The sequence below is a fragment of the Sus scrofa genome, chromosome 14, assembly GCF_054392235.1.
Source record: "Sus scrofa isolate SSC_HxYL_T2T_F1_AM1 chromosome 14, Sscrofa_HxYL_maternal_Yorkshire_Landrace_v2.0, whole genome shotgun sequence".
Lineage (NCBI taxonomy): Eukaryota > Metazoa > Chordata > Mammalia > Artiodactyla > Suidae > Sus > Sus scrofa.
Genome location: NC_139396.1, coordinates 157,558,784 through 157,581,799, shown reverse-complemented (window position 1 = coordinate 157,581,799; position 23,016 = coordinate 157,558,784). Strand labels below are relative to the sequence as shown.

At 44.1% G+C, this 23,016-nt stretch overlaps 1 long non-coding RNA gene across 11 annotated transcripts in view; it reads left to right on the top strand.

Annotated features, from left to right (window-relative positions):
• LOC102160613 (uncharacterized) overlaps positions 1–23,016 on the top strand; it is a 113,402-nt gene that overhangs the window by 19,549 nt on the left and 70,837 nt on the right. For 3 of the 11 annotated variants that reach the window (XR_014827723.1, XR_307885.4, XR_014827724.1), the window contains 2 exons: positions 17,728–17,894; positions 19,447–19,573. This is a non-coding gene — a long non-coding RNA (uncharacterized LOC102160613). Of the gene's footprint in view, positions 1–1,890; positions 2,008–12,610; positions 12,791–17,727; positions 17,895–19,446; positions 19,574–20,627; positions 21,844–23,016 lie in introns of those variants that run through there. The other 8 variants (XR_014827729.1, XR_014827728.1, XR_014827727.1 and 5 more) reach the window with 6 other exon arrangements.

Genomic DNA, 23,016 nt, shown 5'->3' with positions numbered 1-23,016 from the left:
TTGGCGTCTCAGATACTTTGACCACCTAAAGAGAACAAGCCCGGCAAGGACACAACCATTTCCATTTCCCTGCAGTTAAATTCCTTGCTGCGGATCATCCCGTGTTGCCTAAGCCACCTGATTGTTTATTTATTTGCAGTGTGGGAAAATACATGTACCATAAAACTTACCATTTTAGCCATTTCGAAGCGTACGATTCAGTGGCATTAAGTAGATTCACAATGTGGTGTAACCGCCACCAGGATCCAGCTCCCGAACTTCTCCACCATCTCAAACAGCAACTCTGTCCCCGTGAGACACCAGCTCTGCATCCCCCTCCCTCACCCCAGGGAACCTCTGTTCTTCTCTGTTGCTTTGCATTTTCCTGTCCTGAGCGCCTCATACAAGCAGAATTGTACAACACTCGTCCTCAGTCATCTGCTCATTTTCTCCATGTTATGTGTCACCATCAAAGCATTTTAATAGGTGCTAACCTCACAGGAGGTTATTGCACAATGCCTCATGTTTGTGTAATACTTTGCCTCCTCTAGGAGTTTGTAAGGCATTAGTCTGTCTGAGTCTCATAGCAACCCTGAAGGCCAGCCCAGCAGACCTGATTACCTTAATGATACCGAAGTCCAGAGAGGCTAAGTGTGTTTTCTGAAGTCACACAGCAAGTGGCCAGATCAGGCCGAGAAGTCCAGGTCTTCAGATTCTATTCTCTGGAGTGTGGCAGCTTCTCAGAAGTTGGGAATGATTTCCTTCCTTTGGAATCTAAACATAATGTTCAAGTATCTGTGCTTCGTACAAGCAGAGGAAGAATCATGCTGCATTGACAGGCCTGTGGTTGGGGAGACTTACTGAGTGGAGTCAGAACCCATGGGAGGAGGGCTGCACATGGGCCAGGGGTGCTGCATGCACATCTGTCTCCAAGTCATTGGTCTCCACCTGCGGCCCGCAGTTTCAGGCTCTTCAGGCCGCTGTCCTTACCAGGGTTTTCTCCCAGGGGGAGGGTTTAGGATGCACAACAGATGTTCTTCCAGAAAAGTTAGGCATTTCTCCAGGAGCCAGAAAAATCAACCAGTGCACAAACAGGCTGGAGGAAATTTTTGTTTTTTCAAGCTCTGAAACAATCAAGATTTCACTGGGTACATGTTTGCAAACAAGAAAGAACAATAAGCATATTCAACATCTCGAGTTTTATTTGCAGTTCTGTTGTGCAAGACAGCCATTTGTTAGGCCTTGATTGTAGCTGTCACTGTGAAAACCCTGCTCAGAGGTGAAAGCTCACAGATGTGTGCAATGGAAAGGCCCACCTTGCCGTGTTGGGCACCACGCGCCCTCTTGAAGGCGAGGAGGTCAGGTTGAGCCGAGCACAGCTGACAACAGCACAGTGAGTGAGACCACCGTGCATGCCTCTGCCCATTGAGCCTCCGAGTTTGAGGGGGCTTTTGCTTTCATGTGGCAGCTGCACGAACATAAACTTTCTTCCTTCCTTTCCTTTCCTTTCCTTTCCTTCCTTCCTTCCTTCCCGCACCTATGGCCTATGGAAGTTCCCGGGCTAGGGGTTGAATCAGAGCTGCAGCTGCCAGCCTCCACCACAGCCACAGCAGCGCAGGTTCTGAGCCACGTCTGTGACCTACACTGCAGCTCATTGGCAATGCCAGATCCTTAACCCACTGATGGAGGCCAGGAATCGAACCAGCGTCCTCATGGATCCTAGTTGGGTTCATTACCTCCGCACCGTGACAGGAACTCCGGTACATAACACTTTCAATGTTACGACGAAGATCTGTTTTGATACGGGGCTGCTAAACTTGTATGGACTTGGGTACATCAGGGTGGGGGGGACCTGTGGGGTCACTGGGGTTCTGTCAGTGAGTTTTCCTAGTGCGTTTCTGCTCTGTCAAGGCAGCCAGCCAGCCAGCCATCAATTGCCCCTCGTGGGAGAGATCTGCCCGACAAATCCATGTCGCCTGGGACCCCTCACCTCTGGACCTAGGCCCTACTGCCTCCCAGTTACTCCAGGTAAAACTGGGGATTGGGGACTGGGGTCCCTGATGAGAACTGGTTATGTACAACTTCCCCAACTCCCGCTGCCCACCCCACCACTGCATCTTTCTTCATGTTGCTGATTAGGAGTGGAGTGTAGTTACTAGGAATAATATGAAAGATCTCTCATGGACGGAGCACATCCCATCCTCTAGGTGCTATGCTATTTTATTTTATATAGTGATTTTTATTTTTTCCTTTATAGCTGGTTTACAGTGTTCTGTCAGTTTTCTACTGTACAGCATGGTGACCCAGTTACACATACATGTATACATTCTTTTTTCTCACATAATCATGCTCCATCCTAAGTGACCAGACGGTTCCCAGTGCTACACAGCAGGATCTCATTGCTAATCCATTCTAAAGGCAAGAGTATGCATCTGTTAACCCCAGCCACCCCACTCCCACTCCCTCCCCCTCGGCAACCATAAGTCTATTCTCCAAGTCCATGAGTTTCTTTTCTGTGGAAAGGTTCATTTGTGCTGTATATTAGATTCCAGTTATAAGTGATGTCATATGGTATTTGTCTTTCTCTTTCTGACTTACTTCACACAGCATGAGAGTCTCTAGTTCCATCCATGTTGCTGCAAATGGCATTATTTCATTCTTTTTTATGGCTGAGTAGTATTCCATTGTGTATATACCACATCTTCCTCATGCCATCATCTGTCATGGACATTTGTATTGTTTCCATGTCTTGGCTGTTGTGAATAGTGCTGCAGTGAACATGCGGATGCATATGGCTTTTTCAAGGAAGGTTTTGTCTGGATATATACACAAGAGTGGGGTTGCTGAGTCATATGGTAGTTCTATGTATAGTTTTCTAAGGTACCTCCATACCGTTCTCCATAGTGGATACCAGCTTACATTCCCACCAACAGTACCGGAGGCTTCCCTTTTCTCCACACCCCCTCCAGCCTTTGTTATTTGTGGACTTACTATGATGGCCATCTGACTGGTGTGAGGTGGTATCTCATGGTAGTTTTGATATGCATTTCTCTAAGAATCAGGGATGTTGAGCATTTTTTCATGTGCTTGTTGGCCATCTGTGTATCTTCTTTGGAGAAATGTCTATTCAGGTCTTTTGCCCATTTTTCCATTGGGTGGTTGGCTTTTTTGCTGTTGAGTTGTGTAAGTTGTTTGTATATCCCAGAGATTAAGCCCTTGTCCATTGCATCATTTGAAAGTATTTTCTCCCATTCTTAAGTAGTCTTTTTGCTTGTTTTTGTGGTTTCCTTTGCTGTGCAAAAGCTTGTCAATTTGATTAGGTCCCATTGGTTTATTTTTGCTTTTATTTCTGTTGCCTTGGGAGACTGACCTGAGAAAACATTTGTAAGGTTGATGTCAGAGAATGTTTTTCCTATGTTCTCTTCCAGGAGTTTGATGGTGTCTTGTTTTACATTTAAGTCTTTAAGCCATTTTGAGTTTATTCTTGTGCATGGTGTGAGGGTGTGTTCTAGTTTCATTGATTTGCATGCCGCTGTCCAGGTTTCCTAGCAATACTTGCTGAAGAGACTGTCCTTTTCCTGTTTTATGTTCTTGCCTCCTTTGTCAAAGATTAATTGACCATAGGTGTCTGGGTTCTCTATTCTGCTCTGTTGGTCTCTAGGTGCTATTTTAAACAGTATACCTTTAGTAAGATTCCAGGTGAGGCAGTTTCTACCCTCATCACTCGCAGTTCACACCCCTCACCCACCCCACGCACCCCAACCTGGGAATCTACTTCCAATCTCTGGGCTGTGCTGTCTCTTCAGTGTAGTGAGGCCCAGGCCAATTCCCTTGTTGAGACTAACTCTGAGCCATGTGAAAATTCCTAAAGTGACAGAACTGCAGAAACGTGTTGAAACTGTGCAACTGGCAACTTTTGAACCTCCTGATTGCTTACTATTTATATGTCTTGAATTTCTATGTGATGTCACAGTGTGTTTCTGTCAACCATATCTTTCAAAAGATCAGCATCGTGCGAGTCATACTTCTTTACCAGACAGGATCATTTTGTTGGTAGCTAACATTAGTATAGTACTTTCATTTCCAATGTATTTTCACGAACATTTTATTTGAACATTCAGCAAGCACTTCCTAAATACGTTGTTGACATGAACTTCCACCAGATGGTACTGGGTATCAACAAAGACCTTTAGAAGTTCCTGCTGTGATGCAGTTGGTTAAGAATCTGACTGCAGTGGCTTGGGCTGTTGTGAAGATGAGGGTTTGATCCTGGCCCGGCGTAGTGGGTTAAAGGATCCAACATTGCTACAGCTGTGGCATAGATGGCAACTGCAGCTTGGATTCAGTCTCTGGCCCAGGAACTTCCACATGCCACGGGTGCGGTCATAAAAAAAAAAAAAAAAAAAGACCTTTAGCCTAATAATAATAATAACAATAATATTAATGATAATAATATCTGCTGCATTTTGAGCACTTTGACATTATGCTAAAGGCTCTTATGTTATAAACATTATTTAATTTAATTATTGCAAAGCCCTGTCACCATGAGATAGTAGTTATTATTCACTCCTCCCCCTTTTTTTAAATAAAAGGGGAAAATGGGGTGGAGAAAGATTAAGGAACTTGCCTGAGGTCATTACAGTGCTAGTAATGTCAGCTGACACTGCAGACAGGTGAGAGTAGTTGCAGAAAAAAGAGACCTGGGACTTAATTACACAGATATGAAAAAGCAAAATGAGGCTCAATTTTGAAGTTTGCTCAAGAATAATCTAATAGATTGTGAGACCCTGCTTTACAGATACCGAAAGGAAAAGCATATAGTAACTTCTCAGATGAATATATGTGAAACGCAGAAACTGTAAATAAAATATCAGTCAACTGAGTCTCGTACTGTATTAAAAGCCTTACACACTAACTATTCCAGGAATGCAAAGATAGCTCAAGATTAGAGTATCTATTACTAAATTTATCATAAGACAAAAATATGATTATTTGAATCTGTTCCGAAAAGATATTTAATAAAATTTCATTTCCAAGATTGATTACATTTTAAAAACACTAATGGTTTCTCAGTAAATGTGGAATAAGATACTCCTTTAAAATGGTAATGGTGTCTACCTAAAACTCTCATTCAATATCATACCACTTACTAGTGAAATGCTAGAAGCCTTTTCATCAAAGTCAAGTAGAAGATAAGGAGGGCCACTATCCCCCTATTATTTAATGCTGTTCTGAAACCTGGAAGTCAATGTAAAAATCACACACAGAAAAAGATAGGAATATTAGATGGAACTTTTAGAAAGGAGAAGACAAGGTGGTAATTATTTGTAGGTATTTTAGCTGTCTACCTGAAAAATCCAAGAGGATCAGCTGACAGACTATTAGAATGAAAAAGAGAATTTAGTAAGCTTGCTGTTATTAGAAGACATACCCAACACACAGTCTACTGGAAATCAATAAAGAACATGACTGGGTGGTTCTTGGAAAAGAACTAAATGGCACTTAAACATATGGCGAGATGCTGAGTCTCACCCTTATTAAGAAAAAGCAGCTGAAAGCTACACTGTGATACTGCTTTTCATCTCTCAGATGGGCTACGATAGAGAAGTCCCTGAGATGAAGGCCTCCTCTGTACTTCCTGTTGGAATGAAAATTGGTCCAACGTCTCTGGAGAGCAATTTACTTAGCCCAGTCTACCCAAATCGCAAATTTCCATACCCTTTGACCTGTCAGTCAATCCTGCATCTAGTACATGGAGAGACTCACATACGCGTACACAGTTATTTCCTGCCATGTTTCTTCGCAGCAGTAAGAGATGAGAAAAAGTTTAAATGCTCATCCGCAGGAGTATGGTTGGCTGCTTTGTGGTGTCCATACTGTGAGGGGAAGGAATGGTGAAGACGGGGGACTTCAGTTCCTTAGTTCCTCACGTGGGGTCATCTTCACGTTACACTGGGGCATGAATAAAAGCAGGGCGCAGAAGCATTGTTACCATGTAACAAAGAGGATGCATGTGCTTATTTGCATCTGTAATGAAATGTCAGATAAGAACCTGTGATTAACATTGTGTCTCCAACAAGGAGATCCTGCTGAATAGCATTGAGAACTATGTCTAGATACTCATGTTGCAACAGAACAAAGGGTGGGGGGAAAAATGTAATTGTAATGTATACATGTAAGGTAACCTGACCCCCTTGCTGTACAGTGGGAAAATAAAAAAAATAAAAAAAAAACAAAAAAACAAAAAAAACATTGTGTCTCCAGGGGAAGGGATCTTGGTGGAGACTTTTTACTAGGTAACTGTTGTCACTTGTGCAACTTTGAACCATGTGAGTATAACATTTCAAAATTAAATTAACACATGATTATAAAAAAATTCACTTGATAAACCAGCACACACACTAACAAGTTAGGGGATGTATTCACAAATACAAAATAAAACACTGGGGTGTGTATTTAACATCAAATGTGTAGGACCTGAAACTACATAATACGTAATAGTACCTATCTGGGTACCAGTATTTATCCAGATCTTCACACCTGTGTGTAACCTTTGACTCAACAATTTCACTTCTCCCGAATTTATGCCGAGGAGCTAGTAGTATATGAGAACATTCCTCACAATCCTGCTTATTATAAGAGTGATAAATTGGAAGCAAACTAAATGTACAATGTAATTTTTTTCCCCTGTATGTTATGGTGTTTTGACATCTTAAGAAACTTTCCAGGAGTTCCTGTCGTGGCTCAGTGGTTAACAAACCCAACTAGCATCCGTGAAGACGTGGGTTTGATCCCTGGCCTCGCTCAGTGGGTTAAGGATCCAGTGAGCTGTGGTGTAGGTCCTAGATATGGCTTGGATCCCACGTTGCTGTGGCTCTGGTGTAGGCCGGTGGCTACAGCTCCAGTTGGACCCCTAGCCTGGGAACCTCCACATGCCATGGGTGCGACCCTAAGAAACCAACACCCAAACAAACAAACAAAAGAACTTTAAAAACAACAAAAAAGAAACTTTCCGGCTGGGGAGAGGCTGCTCCTCCTGGGGCTAGCCAGTTCCTATACCTGGCAAAGGGCTCAGCGGGGAGTATCCCTTTGACAGGCAAACTAAGCCTGCAGACCCCAGGAGGTAGTATTCCTCTGCCCTATCCTCCCAGGAACTGGAGACCCCCAAGCCTGAAGCCTGCCAAAGATATTTAAATTTGCCCATCCTACCTAAGCTGTTTACCCTGCCCGCCTTCCTTTTCCCAAGGAATCTCTGCTAAGGGCTGTGGCCTAGGCCTCCCTGTCTGTGACCTGTGGATATGATCACTTTCTTTTCTTGGGCCTCTCCTGTGTCTTCTTGTGATTGTACTTGACTGATCCTCATATAAAAGAACTCTGAACAAAGACTATTTTTTGACACAAAAACATTCACATTGGATGATAAAAAAGCACATTTATACAACAGTATTATGTTTCCTTTCATGTAAAAAATAAACACTGAATTTCCATTGTGGCTTAGCAGGTTAAGAACCCAACTTAGTGTCTGTGGGGATGCAGGTTCAATCCCCAGCCTCACTCAGTGGGTTAAGGATCCAGCATTGACGCAAGCTGTAGCGTAGGTTGAAGATGTGGCTCAGACCGGTGTTGCTGTGGCTCTGGTATAGGCCTGTGGGTGTAGATCTAATTCAGCCCCTCAGGCCTAGGAACTTCCATAGGCCGCAGGTGTGGCCTTAAAACATACACACAAAAGAAAAAGTTTGGAAGAAAAATACTGACATATGAATGGTAGTTAATACTGGAGGTAAGATCGTGGGGGTTATTTTTCTTTTTTGTGCTTTTAAAATTTTTATTTTATTTTTTGTCTTTTTATGGCCATACCTGTGGAATATGGAGGTTCCCAGGCTAGGGGTTGAATCGGAGCTGCAGCTGCCATCCTATACTCTAGCCCCTGCAACTTAACATCCAAGCTGCGTCTGCAACCTACACCACAGCTCATGGCAACGCTGGATCCTTAACCCACTGAGTGAGGCCAGGGATTGAACCCGTATCCTCATGGATACTAGTTGGGTTCTTTACTGCTGAGCCACAACGGGAATTCCATTTTTTGGGTGCTTTTTTTTAATTTCTGGATTTTCTATATTTATTTAAAAAACCATTTGTACGAGTTATCTATTGCTATATTGCAAACTATCCCCAAACTCGGTGGGTTCAAACAACCATCCTTTTATTTGTTTATGACCCTGTAGGTCAGCAGTTTGGGCTGGGCTCAGCTGGTAGTTCTGCTGGTCTCTCCTGGAGTCATTCGTGTGGCTCCAGTGATCTGGTGACATTCCTGGGGCTCTTTGATCCAAGGTCGCCTAACACGTCCATCAGTTGGTACTAACCATCTATTTGCTGAGCCACTCTCTCCAAGTGCTCTTTCATCTGCATTGTGCCAGTTGGGGTGACAACAACCGTGTTCCAAGAGGACAGAGGGAGAAGCGGCAAGGCCACCTCAGGCCATGGTTCTCAGCTCTCCCACTGTCACTTCACCCCAGTCTGTTGATTCAAGCAAGTCACAAGGCCTTCACAGGTTGGAGACACCCCCTTGGTCTGGGAGAAGTGGTAAGGTTATGGTGTGAAGAGGCTAGCGTGTAGGGATAGAAAGAATCACCAGATTCTCTTGGTAAGCGTTTGCAAAAGTCTGTCAGGGGACCATCGACAGAAACGGCCCACCGTGGCCAGGCACCGTGATAGCCACTTGCATGAGTTGTCTTGCAGCAGGAGGCCTTGATGAGGGACCTGGTGCTGTCCCGAAGACCAACTGGGAGGACTGGGGAGGTGCCGAGAGGAGGGAGGAGACGGCCAATTGTCTCAGGATCCTTGGCTCTGGGATCCATCTGGCTGAGAGGTGCACTCGCCACCAGGAAGGATCCTGGGCCAAAGTGCGGCCTGAGCAAGATGACTGGCCAGAGACAACCGGAAACTGACCCCAGTTCCATAAAGCCTGAGGCTGTGAGTCACGTGGCAGAGCTTTCTCCTAGGTTCCTTCAGCCTGCTGCTCCCCACCTGGGCGCCCCTTCCCGATAAAGTCTTTTGCTTTGCCTGCATGTGTGTCTCCTCGGACAATTCATTTCTGAGTGTTAAATAAGAGCCCGTTCTCGGGCCCTGGAAGGAGGCCGCCTTCCTGCAACAAATCTAGCATGCATTTTGGAAAGTTTCTTCTAGTCTCTGTACCTGTATTGAGACACTAATAATAGCTAATGCTTTTGTATTGATTATTTTGTGCCCGACTCAAGATTCTCTTTGGACTTGAAAAAAAAAAATTGAAAAAGTATGAAATAAGTCTTACAGTGAATATTTCTCACCAAAATAGATTGGCTGTTCCTCTCCATCAGTTTGAATTAGTGAGATTTACAGCATATGTATCAGAGAAAGAAAACTTCTTTAATTTAGTTCCTGGCTGCCAGACAGATTGTCAGATTTGTGCTCGTGATTATAAAAATGAATTTCGCACAATTCTGCGATTAAAACCCTACTGGCTTTCCACTCCCGATTGTGTGTTGGGATAGGAACCATCTCCCGGTGGCTTAATATTATTAGATTAGCAAGACGATGTCTAACATGACTCCGTGTTGTTCTTGAGAAATAATTAGCTACCTAAGTGGGAAGACCTCCGTGGAATACGGGTATGTCTCCTTTTGTAACATTTAAATTTGGAGGCTTAATTATCCTGTGAAAAATAGTCACTTTAGCACTTTAGTCCATTTGGCTATATATTGACATTATTAAAACGCTTTCTTGGTTTTTATGCAAATTGCTTTTTTAAAAAACCAATTTATCTCCTAGCAACCCAAAGTGAAATAAGCACTGAAAAATGACATCTCAAGAAGTCTTTGGGTTCTTAATCCAAATAAATTCCTAGGGTTTATTTGTTGATTGTCTGCATGAACAAATGGTAGATTTGTGCCTGTAGGTACATTTGCAGCTGAGGCACTCTCTAAACTTTTAAGCAGCTAATTAAAGAGAGGAGTTTGGACAAATAAACAGTAGAGTGTGGTACATTTGGTAACCAGTTCTGATCTTTAAGTATGCACCCAGCTGAATGGAAGAACCAACCGTGAAGTTGAAAGACTTGCTCTGGCTCTGGAGTCTGGGGAAGCTTGTTTGTCTTTTCTCTCTTTAGGGGTGCACCCTGGCCAGGGGGGATGGCAGCCAGCTCACCTCCCAGAGCCTTAGCTCTGGCCTTGTAGGGTCACATGACCATCCCGGGGCAGTCTGGGTGATGGAGGATTATAATTGGCCCAGGATGGGTCATTTCCCCACGCCTGGCCAGGGGAGTAGGGTGTGTTCTCAGAAGTGGAGTTGTGAGGCCAAAAGAAGCATTTGGGCACTTGGCCCATCAGATGTTGGCCAGGACCGGGCAACCCACCTGGCAGGCTTTAGGCATTTTGAACTTGGGTAAGGAATTTGGGGACTTGATCCCGGCCCTTTCGAAGTCTTCTGGACACTAAATTTGAATTTGCCCTTTTCTCCCCCTTCTCCACGTTTACTTCCAAGCGACCAAGAACTGCAAGTTCGGAAGGTGCTTCAAACTCATAAATTCTGTGTAGGCGGGTGTTATTTCATGCTGTCTGGGGAAACACTCTTCTTCCATTTTTCAGGATTGGACATAATTTGGAGAAAAGGTTTTGACAAAAGGTACTTCCACAAAAGAGCAAATGGAGAGGTTAAAAATATTTTTCACACCTCGGGGCAGCTGACATTGTAGTTAGATTCCCGCTTTCCCTTTCCCTTCCTGTAAATAAGACTTCCCCTTGCCTGACCTTAGTGACTGTGTGGGAGTCCTTTCTTAGCTCAAAGCCAAGTGCAATATGTAGCAAACTTGTGGTCAAAACCAAGAGGACATTGACTGGTGTGAAACTTCTCCAAAATATCATTTTCCATGTCTCATGGAAAGACATATCTTCTCAGAATTGGATGTTCATTCATCCTTTCCTTCAACTAATATTTATTAAATATCCAGCAGGTTCTTAATAAATTGTGTTGATAGAGATCAACAGCATTCCTGCTTTCAAGGAGCTTCCTTTGAGTTGGGGAGATAGAAGAGAAGCATGAATGAAAAACCAAGATTCCAAGAGTGAGTGTGCTAGAAATGCGGTAAAGCAGCAAGTGTTCAAGGATGCCTCACTAAGGATGAATCGAGAGTTAAATAATCCAGAGTTCTCGTTGTGGCTCAGCAGGAAAAAAACATGACTAGCATCCATGAGGACACAGGTTTGATCCTTGGCCTCACTCAGTGGGTTAAGGATCCAGCATTGCCCTGAGCTGTGGTATAGGTGGCAGATGCGGTTCGGATCTGGTGTTGCTGTGGCTGTGGTGTAGGCCAAAGGCTACAGCTCCTTTTCGACCCCTCGCCTGGGAACCTCCATATGCCATGGGTGTGGCCCTAAAAAGACCCCCCCCCCAAAAAAAAAGAGTTAATAATCCAAGTCCATGGTGTGATGAGTTGGGGAGAAGCAGCTCAGGCAAGGCATTCCAGGGCCCTTAGGCAGGAGGCCATTCGGGGTGCTCAGGAACTAAAAAGGAAGCATGGGTGTCGGGTGCAGCGTGTGGGGAAAGGGAGGTGGGTCGGGGCCAGAAAGGGATTCCGTCGGCAGGACCAGGGCCATGGTCAGGAGTGGGCATTTTGGTCTTCGTGCAACAGGAAGCCATCAGAGGGCTGCAAGTAGGGGAATGTCACATGCAGCTGGGGTTTAGAAAGGTCATGCTTGCTCTTGTGAGGCTGACCCCCAGGGTGCAGGTAGAAAGAGCATGGTCCAGCTCTGGGTGGGAGCAGACCCGGCAGAGCTTGTTAATGAGATGGGCAGACAGGATGAGGGGTGAGAGGAGGATGGAGGATGGGGCGCCCCGCCTTCAAGGGAAGCTCTGTTCTTCAAGGGAAGCGGAGACCCCTGGGCCCTGGGTCTGGGGAGGCCCGGAGCCAGATTTGGCTGCATATGTGAACTGTCTTCTCTGAGTCTCTGACAGTACCTGGGTGCTGCCTGTGCTATCTTGAGAAGTCAGAAAATCCCAGTCCGAGAACGACAGAGAATTTAGTTCTGTTCAGTGAGACAGTTTAATTCCAGTTGAGACGTTGTTTCTGTGCCAGAAAACAAGTTCTACTCAATCACTATCCTTGTGTGACCCAGGGATTTATTTTCATCATTTATAGTAGTCAAGCTGAACTGCACCAGAATTAGGTTTTGATGTGCATTTCAATTAAACAGCTTCAAAGCCTGTGGTTTGGAGGCATGGACTATCAGCAGCTCTCAGAATAGCATCTGCTCCTCACCTGAAGCCAAAAGTGCTTTTGGAAAACCCGATGACCACCGCCCCCCACTCCACCCCCAGCAAACCCATGGATTCTCTGGGAAGTCACTCCTTTCCCTGCAGGCCTCTGGGATGGGGGCCCAGCTTCCCGCTGGCACTCAGGACTCTCTGGTGGATGCAATTATTCTAAAAGTGGGGAAAAATGCATTTGGTGATTAATAGCTGTAACCCTGATAAATACAGCATTTCCAAGGCACTTTCACATATAATATGTCATTTGTTCATCTCGGCAGCTCTGTGAGGTCACAGAGGCTCGTCCTTTTAATCCTTCTTTCTCCTCACTTTGATTAAATTCCCCCAGATCCAAAAAGCCCCCACCCCTTCCCGTTATTTGTGCAGCCTGCAAACTCTCCTGCCAAAGAGCTAAGTGGGAAAGGAAGTGACTGCGCGGGGCACAGAGTCAGAGGAAATAACAGGAGAAAATCCTTCTGTTATAATTTCAAGTAAAAAGAGCAGGAAGCAGCATTGCCTATACAATCTGGTAAGGCTCTATTCAACATGCACATGTGCCTAGAAAAAAAAAAAAAAAGAAGACTTGTAGGAAACATTCCATAGTGTTAATAACTACACTTGTTTTGGGACAGCAGGATTATAGGTGATAGTTTTACTCTGAATTTTTAGTATTTTCCCATAGTTTTAAATAACGGATATTCGTAGTAGGTATTCATTGTTTCATTCATTCGGAAAGGGCTTGAGACCTTCCAGACAACGTCTTCCCTTGCTTCAGCACTGTGCTCCTGCTGTGGGTGGCCCGTGAGGGCATCCCGCCTTTCTGGCTGGAGGGATGGACACATGTATGACTCAGAGGGAGCCAGTGATGTCATCACATCCCCTGCCCCAGTTCAAGGACGGGCGAGGAATCAAGCCAGGTCACACCCAGTCCTCCCTCTGGTCCTGGTAAGTGGAAGAGGAGGACAGGAAAGAGGGACCAAGTGATGCAACGTAAGGAAGACTCAACCTACATTGCTGGCTTTGAAGTTGGAAGGGGCCACAGAAAGGGGAGTGCAGACAGCTTCCAGAAGCCTGAAAAATCAAGAAAATGCATGTACCCTCCAGCTGCCAGAAAGAAGCAGCCCCACCCAGACCTTGACTTTAGCCCAGTGACACCCATTTTGGTTTTATGCCCTTGAGTTTGTGGTCATTTGTTGCAGCAGCAGGAAACTCATACAGGAGGGGAGAACCCAGCTCTGGATGTGGGGAGTCTGGGCTTGGTCAGGGCTGCACGACACAGCTGCAAGCTGACTGCAGACCCCACCCTGGTGGGTTTTGGGGGACCCCTCCTGCCTCCTGAAAGTGGTGATATTCAGGGGAACTGTTGGTAATGGTGCTCCAAGCACACAGCTTCAGTTCTGGGGGGGCCGTGCTGGGCCCTGGGATTAATGAACCGAAGCTGGAGAGAGTCACTCTGGGGTGTCAACAGTGGGCCTTCTTCCCAACTGTGTCCTGCAGGAACAGGGGCCCTGGGGCAGAGGGGCCCTGCCATCTGGGAGCCATCAGCAGACAGGAGGTCAGCTGAAGGGTCCAGGGGCAGGTGCTGAGTATGCCACCAGGGCAGCTGGAGTCCCAGAGGTCTGTGGGACAGGTCAATGCTGGGTGCTCCCTGGTCTCCATTTCTGTGTCACAGACACTGAGTTAAAACCAGCCAAGGGGAGGAGAAAAGAAAGGAACGTCACTGGAAACGGGGGATAAATGTCTCTGTCTTTGGGTCAGAAAAGATCCATTCCTGAAACAAAAGCACAAGTGGAAGCCCTCATGTTGTATGTCAATGATCTCATTTAAAATACCATCAATCTGGGTGTTCCCATTGTGGCTCAGCGGGTTACGTACCAGACTAGAATCCATGATGATGCGGGTTTGATCCCTGGCCCCACTCAGTGGGTTAAGGATCTGGTGTTGCCACGAGCTGTGGTGTAGGTCACAGACGTGACTCATATCTGACATTGGTGTGGCTGTGGTGGAGGCCGGCAGATGCAGCTCCGGTGTGACCCCTAGCCCAGGAACCTCCATATGCTGCAGGTGCAGCCCTAGAAAACAACAGACAAACAAAAAATCAGTCTAACAAACTATTAGACAGATGTGTCCCATCCTCCTCACTTGACAGCTGCATCTTCATAAGAACAATTTAAAAATATGTTTAAATATGTAACATTTTTATTGTATTTATTTACTCATTTTTTGTCTTTTTGTCTTTTAGGGCCACATCTGCAACATATGGAGGTTCCCAGGCAAGGAGTCCTATCAGAGCTGCAGCTGCTGGCCTACACCACAGCCACAACAACGCAGGATCCTTAACCCACTGAGCGAGGCCAGGGATCGAACCCGTATCCTCGTGGATCCTAGTCGGGTTTGTTAACCACTGAGCCATATCGGGAACTCCTAAATATGTTAAAATTTTAGATCTATGTTAAATATTAACACATTAAAATAAATGTTATAATAGATTAAAAATATGTTTGACTGTAGTTTTTACCTGATGGAAAGTTGGCAAAATACCATAGATGACCAAATTTAATTATTGTGTTTATGTATACACATTTTGCTGATGGGTCAGTAATGGATGGGTGAGTAATAAAATAGAGATGCCGGATTTATAAATTATATACTTATGGATTAAAATTTATATTTCTTGTTTTTATTTGAGCAAAATTATTGTATTTTCATATAATGTACATAGTATATGAAATAATGCCAAATTAGACATTTCTTTTTTTTTTTTTTTGTCTTTTTGCCATTTCTTGGGCCGCTCCCGCGGCATATGGAGGTTCCCAGGCTAGGGGTCGAATTGGAGCTGTAGCCACCGGCCTACGCCAGAGCCACAGCAACACGGGATCCGAGCCGCGTCTGTGACCTACACCACAGTTCACGACAACGCCAGATCCTTAACTCACTGAGCAAGGCCAGGGACCGAACCCGAAACCTCATGGTTCCTAGTTGGATTCGTTAACCACTGCGCCATGATGGGAACTCCCCAAATTAGACATTTCTTGAGTTATCATAATGCTTAGGTTTTTAAAAAAATTTATTTCATTTTATTTTTTGACTGTGCCTGTGGCATGTGGGAGTTCCCAGGCTAGAGATCAAACCCATGCCACTCAGTGGCCTGAGCCCGTTGTAGTGACAATGTCAGACCCTGAACCCACTGTATCACAAGAGAACGTCCCTTGTTTTTTTTTTTTTTAAATTAATTTCAAGTTGGAGAAACTTTATTCTAAGGCGTAACTACTAGAATCATAAATAAGCTACAAGCGATACTTAGAGTCCAAAATGGATCATGAACTGTACGTATCATGCTCACATATTATAAAAGAATCAAATAGGATAAATTATTGCACAGAGTATAATTTTATCACATCAATTACTATCAGTTATTTAGCCATCTCTTAAAACCTTGTCTAGATTGATTTAATGTTTCTTAACTCCTTCTTTCAAGTGTTTTAGTGTTGGGATATTACAAAGAAAACTGAAAATATCAGTAAGTTGCTCATTTTTTTTCACATCTCACTCAGCTGAGATTATTCCCTGATCCATAACAGCCAGAAAGTATTCTCTGTGGAAACTAATTGGGGAATTGTTTTCATGTAGATCTTCGTAGTCAGCCAATTATTTTTTCCTTGTGTTAATTCATATATTTCAAAGGAATGCCACAGATTTCATGTATATTTTTAAAATTTCTCAAAAAGGAGTTCCTGTCATGGTTCAATGGTAACGAATCTGACTAGTATCCCTGAAGATGCATGTTCCATCCCTAGCCTCGTGTAGTGGGTTAAGGATCCGGCATGGTTGCGGCTGTGGTGTAGGTCGCAGATGAGGCTCCAATCCTCTGTTGCTGTGGCTGTGGTGTAGGCTGGCAGCTGCAGCTCCAATTCAACCCCTAGCCTGGGAACCTCCATGTGCCGAGGGGAAGATGGAGAAAAAAAATGGAAAATGATGGAAAAAAATGTCCCAAAAAAGTTTTAATAATTAACAAATGAAGTAGCTACACAGATTGTTCTTTTGGAAGTTTCTGATAACAGTATTGAGAGCAAGCAACGCTGTGTACCAAGCAGCCGTGGACGGTGCAAATTCACAATCATTTCATCTTCCTCCCTGCTGCTCTTTTGGTGGCGCTTTTGTGTTTTTGCTTAACTCGTCTCCTGTTTTGTGTAAATTAAATCTCATTGCTTGAGAAGCAATTAGTTGGCATTTCCAGTGTTGCCTGAGAGAGTTGTAAGGTCAAATGTAATGTATATTCGATTGAGCTGTTCCCATTCTGGGAAGATCCAGAAGGTACTTTTTATACTTGCTTAATTATTCTGAAGGACACATCACTAGGGACTAACCTGAGACCATGTCTCCTAGTAACAAATCCAGACTATGAGCCATGTATGGGAAGCTTCTGAATTTCTGGCAAAATTCTGACCGTACTCCTTTTCCTTACCTGTTCTGCGTGTGCTGTTTTCATTGACTTACCCTCAGCAGCCTTTCAAATTAATGCCTAAAATCGAAAGTTACTTTTCCAGCTCTTTACTTAAATCAGAACTGTACTTCTAGGTGTGAAAACAATGCAATATGTTCTTGTTTTCTTCTTCAACAACACATACAGCAAATGTTTGTTCAACATGACTTTTGTCAGTGGTTGCACTGACAGCCAGTTGCACTGAGTAATGTTTACTTTTGTTTTTATGTTACATACGAGTGATTCTCTCACTTCCTATCTGCCACCTTAATCATCTCATTTTAAGTTATCCTAGGCAGTGTGTATTTATTGCTTTTACCCATCTTACATATTTGGCCATCCTAACATAAAAATTAGAATTATTTCTGTTAAGCCTAGAAAAACTGCATTGCTTTCTGTAAATATTGTGCTGCTACTGCAGTAAAAAGTACCATAGCTCTTGGCTAAACATTGGGCCCCAAACAAAGTTTTTTCAGAACACGACCACAAGGTTCTAAACTGGCATATCTACTTGTCATTGTTGAACGCAGTTGGTGGTTTGCCATTTATTCAGCCTATTTTGAAATTTCTGGTGCTTGCTTTTTTCATATGTGTGTGAGTGACATTTTGCATTATTTTAATAAAAAGTCCAACTATTTTTGGTCACAAATAACTTCTTTGGCTGAAGTTGATCTTGAAATTGATTGTGAATTATGTAACACCTTATATAACAACGTACTCTGTCTTTTTCCTTGGACTATGAAAACCCACTTTTAGAGATTCTTTTTTCCATTTGAAGGGACATTGGTATAAAGTTAAGTACCAAGTTTTCTGCCATACCCATCCAATGAAAAATGATATTAGCTAATTTGAATCAGACTGTGTTTTGCTAGAAACATTCTCATGCGGTCAAAGAGGGTTTGATGTGATTTTTAGCTCATCCTGCTGTAAATGAGCGACACTCCAGACAGTTTATCCTTCTCAACCAATTCGCTGTGTCATAGACGGATTTTGCTACATCTTCCAGTGGACAGGCCAGCGTGGCGCTTGTTGCTGCTGAGTTGGAAATTCATTGGGAACCATCCTCTTTCTCATTCTCATGCCTGCGTCAGTAATAACATCATGTGGTAAAGAATATGAGCTTCCAGGGATTTCATCAAAGCTCTTGAAGGTGTGAATTTTCCTTGAATAATTTTTTTGCTCATTTTCATTGTTTTGATCAGTAATTAAAACTTTATTAAACATAGAATTTGTATTGTCTTACTAACAAATTTTAGGTGGGTGATGCCTGACACAGACTTCTCACTTTTATTATTATTATTATTATTATTATTTTTTGTCTTTTGTCTTTTTTTTGTTGTTGTTCTTGTTGTTATTGTTGCTATTTCTTGGGCCGCTCCCTCGGCATATGGAGGTTCCCAGGCTAGGGGTTGAATCGGAGCTGTAACCACCAGCCTACGCCAGAGCCACAGCAACGCGGGATCCGAGCCGCGTCTGCAACCTACACCACAGCTCACGGCAACGCCGGATCATTAACCCACTGAGCAAGGGCAGGGACCAAACCCGAAACCTCATGGTTCCTAGTTGGATTCGTTAACCACTGCGCCACGACGGAAACTCCTCACTTTTATTATTTTTAACTTTAAAAAATTCAGGCAGGGGGAGTTCCTGTAGTGGTTCAGTGGTTATCGAATCCGACTAGGAACCATGAGCTTGCGGGTTTGATCCCTGGCCTTGCTCAGTGGGTTAAAAAGATCTGGCTTTGCCATGAGCTGTGGTGTAGGTTGCAGACGCGGCTCAGATCCTGCGTTGCTGTAGCTCTGGCGTAGGCTGGCGGCTATGGCTCTGATTTGACCCCTAGCCTGGGAACCTCCATATGCTGCAGGAGCGGCCCAAGAAATGGCAAAAAAAAAAAAAATTCAGGCAGACCACTTATGTGAAGATATTCTGTTTTTTCTTTTCTTTTCTTTTTTTTCTGAGTTCCACTGTTTTTTGTTGCTGTATTTTTAGGGCTGCACCTGTGGCATATGGAAGTTCCCAGGCTAGAGTTTGAATAGGACTTGTAGCTGCTGGCCTATACCCCAGCCACAGCAACGCCAGATCTGAGCTACATCTGCAACCTGCACCACAGCTCATGGCAACGCTGGATCCTTAATGCACTGAGCGAGGCCAGGGATCGAACCTGCATCCTTATGGATACTAGTCAGGTTCGTTTCCACTGAGCCACAACGGGAACTCCCTGAGCTCCACTTTGTATTTTTTATTCCTATCATGATCTTGCTTGATGTTTACTCTCAGTGATTTAAAGATTAAAAAATAGGATGTAGTTGTACGTAAAGTAAATACAATTTAAGTACATTTATATCAAAAAGCAAAAGATAGCAAATGTGATCCAACAAATCCACATTATTGTTCATGTTTTTAAGTTACTTTCTTTTAAAGTAGTAAAAATATCTATTAAAATTAAATGGGGAAATGGTAAGTATTAATAAGCATAAAAGTGAAAGTTTTAAGTTGAATTTTTATTTAATTTTGAAAATTTAGCTACTGATATTAAATAGCTTACAAATATAGGATTACTTTCAGTTCTAGTGTTCCGTGTCCAGCTAGTTGCAAGCATATAGGAACTGGTACTATGCTTCATGCATGTTATATCAAGATCCATAAAAAACCAAAATTTAAGAGTAATATGAATTATTTAACTATTTCAAAATGTTTTTCAGTATGTCAGGGCCACAAATTGGAATATGAAGAAAAATTAGAAAATGGACTTTCAGCATCACAAAGAATGCTTCGGTATGCAAGAACCTCTTGTGTTTGTCCCACCCAAGAGAGCATGCATTTGACAAGGTAATTAATTAGCTGTTTATCTTACCTAAGCACTTCTGCTGCTCACATCCTCCCCTCTTCTTAGCTGTGTCTGCTTCTGACACCTACAGGTACAACCCCAAACCTTCATGGCATTTGAGCGCTGGTATTTTTGTTTCAAGGACATAGCACAAAAGCTATAAAGCCATGTGTCCCTAGGGCCTGAGCCGTGCTATTCCCCTGAGCGAGTGGCTAGGGTTGCCAGTGACACCACGCCAGCACCACCTGTCGGATTCCCAGGGACAGTGTGTGTGTGTGTGTGTGTGTGTGTGTGTGTGTGTGTGTTGTCCAAGCCCCGGAAGTTCAGAACCCAGCACAGAAGACCCTTTTCCTGAAACTGAGGCTGACGTGGACGTTGCAATACTTTTATGTGTGGAGAGGTTTGGGAAACAGGCTTTTAGTCTCTCCATCCATCAACCCATCCATTTTTTTTCTTCCATCCATTTACTGAAACAAAGAAAAAGAAAAAAAATGCTGCTTTTTGAGTACCTCCTGTATACCAAGTATTGTGCTGGCTGCTGGAGTTACAGACTGGGGCACTGAGAACCCTTTTTTGGGAAGGTTGTATGGATGGAGTAACACTGGAGATGTTCCTGAAAATGAGCGCTCCCCTGGGAGAGAGGGAGAAAGACAGGTTATTTAGAGGGAACAGTTTTTGCAAATGCTCAGATGCATGAGAGGGCTTTGATGTTTAGGTCTGAACATGGCTGGAGGGCAGGGCTCCAGGGAGCCGTGGACACACAGCATGTCTAGAGAGGTACACTGGAGCCTGGTTCCCCTGAAGGAGTTGCCAGGTGAAGGAGTTTGCACTTTATCCTATAGGCACCAGCATGGCATAATCAGGTACATAGTGTTGGGAAGGAAAAGCTTTTCCTTCACCCTCTTAGGTTCGGTGCTTGGGGTATTGCAAATTAAGCTCACAAAAGACAGACTAGTGGAAGAAAAAAATAGATTTAATTACATACATACAGGAGAGTCACCAAAAAAAAATGTGACTAAAGGAGGTAATTAGAACTTATGGCTTATATACCGTAAGATGTTCTGATGCCAGTGGCCCATGGACCACACTGAACAGGAGAGCTTTCACCGCAGCACGAGGTGGAGATGGGAGGAGAAGAGTCAAGGTTCTGATTTCAGCTGCAGAATAGAATTACCTGGTCTATATCTAGAGCTATCACATCCCAAATCTTTGGGGGCGGGCCTCATATCGGTGTCTTGTAAAGCTCTCCAGGTGATTAAAAGCACAGACAAGGTGGAACCAGTATCAGGCACTACCCTTCCACACGCCATCCCACTCCTGTGCCTGTCCATCAAGTTCTCTGCCTCCTCATGTCAGGACTGATTCCTGGCAGCGGGCATGGAACGGCTCTGGGGAACTGAAGGACAAGCGGAAGACAGATGCCAACAGGATAGAAATTAGGACCGTTCTATCTCCATCTTCGTTGTTGTTTCTGATTTTGCTGCCTCACAGAGTCAGAAAAGCAAAAGCAAAAATCTGCTGTTGTTTATCCTAGTTGGGTAAACATCCTTGAACCCCGAGCTGCTACTGCTATCCACGGAAGATGAGCGAGGCAGAAAGCAAGGATGAAAAAACATGGTGTCCCTTTGTTTTAAGGAATGTCAGTTATTCTTCTAATTACAAAAATTATACAGGCCGATGGTGAAAACCTTCAAACTGATGGACAGGTAAAACCCAGAAAGGGGCAGTCCCCAGTATCTAGTTGTTTTATTTTCATTTCAACTCGGATAAAAGAACTCACCCCGAAAGAAAGGCACTGAAGCTCCGACACAATTGGAACTGAAAACAGCATTCTTGTCAAGGTTCCAGCCCATTAGTTGTTCATCTTCCAAAACTTTCACAAATGTGAAGCAGCTCTCATCTTCTCACCTGGAGCGAGCCCTGCTTAATGGTAGTGATTAACTCTCCAGCTCAGAAGGCAACTGGTTATTAAATAACAACCTCCTGCCACATTATCTTTCTCCAAAACAATGCACTCACAAACCCCAGGATTCTTCCTGCTCAAGCCGCGCCATGGCTTAGGGGCAGGTGGCACACGCAGATTCAACCCAGGCAGGCGCTGCACCTCCAACCATCTCCTCTCACTGGAGCTGTAAGAATATGTTGCAACAACTTCCACCAATTAAGCTTGCTTTCTCTGGTTAAAAACCTACAAGTTTGTGCTATTGATGAAATGTTAAGTCACAAATCTGTTAATGGAATTAAGGAAATAAAATATAGATTATTTTTAAAACATTGAGTTGGCACAATTGTGGGACATCTGGGGAAGATATTAAAATTCTGTGAATTCTTGAGCACGCCAGAGGAAGGAGAGGCGGGCAGGACTGCAGAACCAGGCAGCAGGGTCCGTTCATCCGAGATGGACACACAACCTTGGGATTAGGGTCCATGAGGGTTGGGCTGTGTACACCTGTAGGAGGCCTGTCCATTCATTAGAACTAAAGGGAGATGGATCCTGTTGGAAGCGTCTATTTCAAAAGGATCGAGGGCCAAGAAACAGTGAAAGAATGAAGAGGGGGTTGGATGAGATAGCTGGTGGTCTGGCTCGGATGGTGGTGTAACAAGGAGAGGATAAATTAATGGGCGATGGGTAGTATTATCATAGAGGCCCGTGGAGAAGACCTTTTAGCCCAAAATGAAACTTTCCAGTGGACTCAGGTTCTTTTATTTCCCCACATGAGGTCAAGAGGAAAGTGGCATCAGTAGAGATCAAATTCAGTCCCTTTTCATACTCGCTGCGCCCTCTCTGTCCCTCGTTGTTTCTGATGAGTTAATTTTGATGCCGCCAATTCCATTCACCTTCCCGGTGTGGCCTGAGCTCTCCAGGTCTCATCGTAAGCTCGACTCGGGAACCCTCCTGGGGAGGGAGCGGATTTTCAAGTGGAGTCCAGTTCCTCAGAGTACAGTACTCTTGTGAGGACTTTCTCTCCCGTTTGGTTACTGATGCCCTTTTGCTTGGAGGAGCTCATCTACAGATTCAGAATCTGCCACAAGCTCACCTTCCAGGGAGTGGTTTTCACTCTTTATTTACTCTTCAGAGTGGTTTTCACTCTTTATTTATTCTAGAATAAAAATGGCCTCTGTCCAGACATGTCTCATCTTTCTGAGCCATTGCCTCACCTTTGAAGCATCTATGAAGCAATTCAAGCCACATTGAGGCCAAGGTTGAAAATAAATCAGGGGGAGTTCCTGTCGTGGTTAATGAATCTGACTAGGAACCATGAGGTTGCAGGTTTGGTCCCTGCCCTTGCTCAGTGGGTTAAGGATCTGGCGTTGCTGTGAGCTGTGGTGTAGGTTGCAGACATGGCTCGGATCCCACGTTGCTATGGCTCTGGCGTAGGCTGGTGGCTACAGCTCCGATTGGACCCCTAGCCTGGAAACCTTCATATGCCGCGGGAGCGGCCCA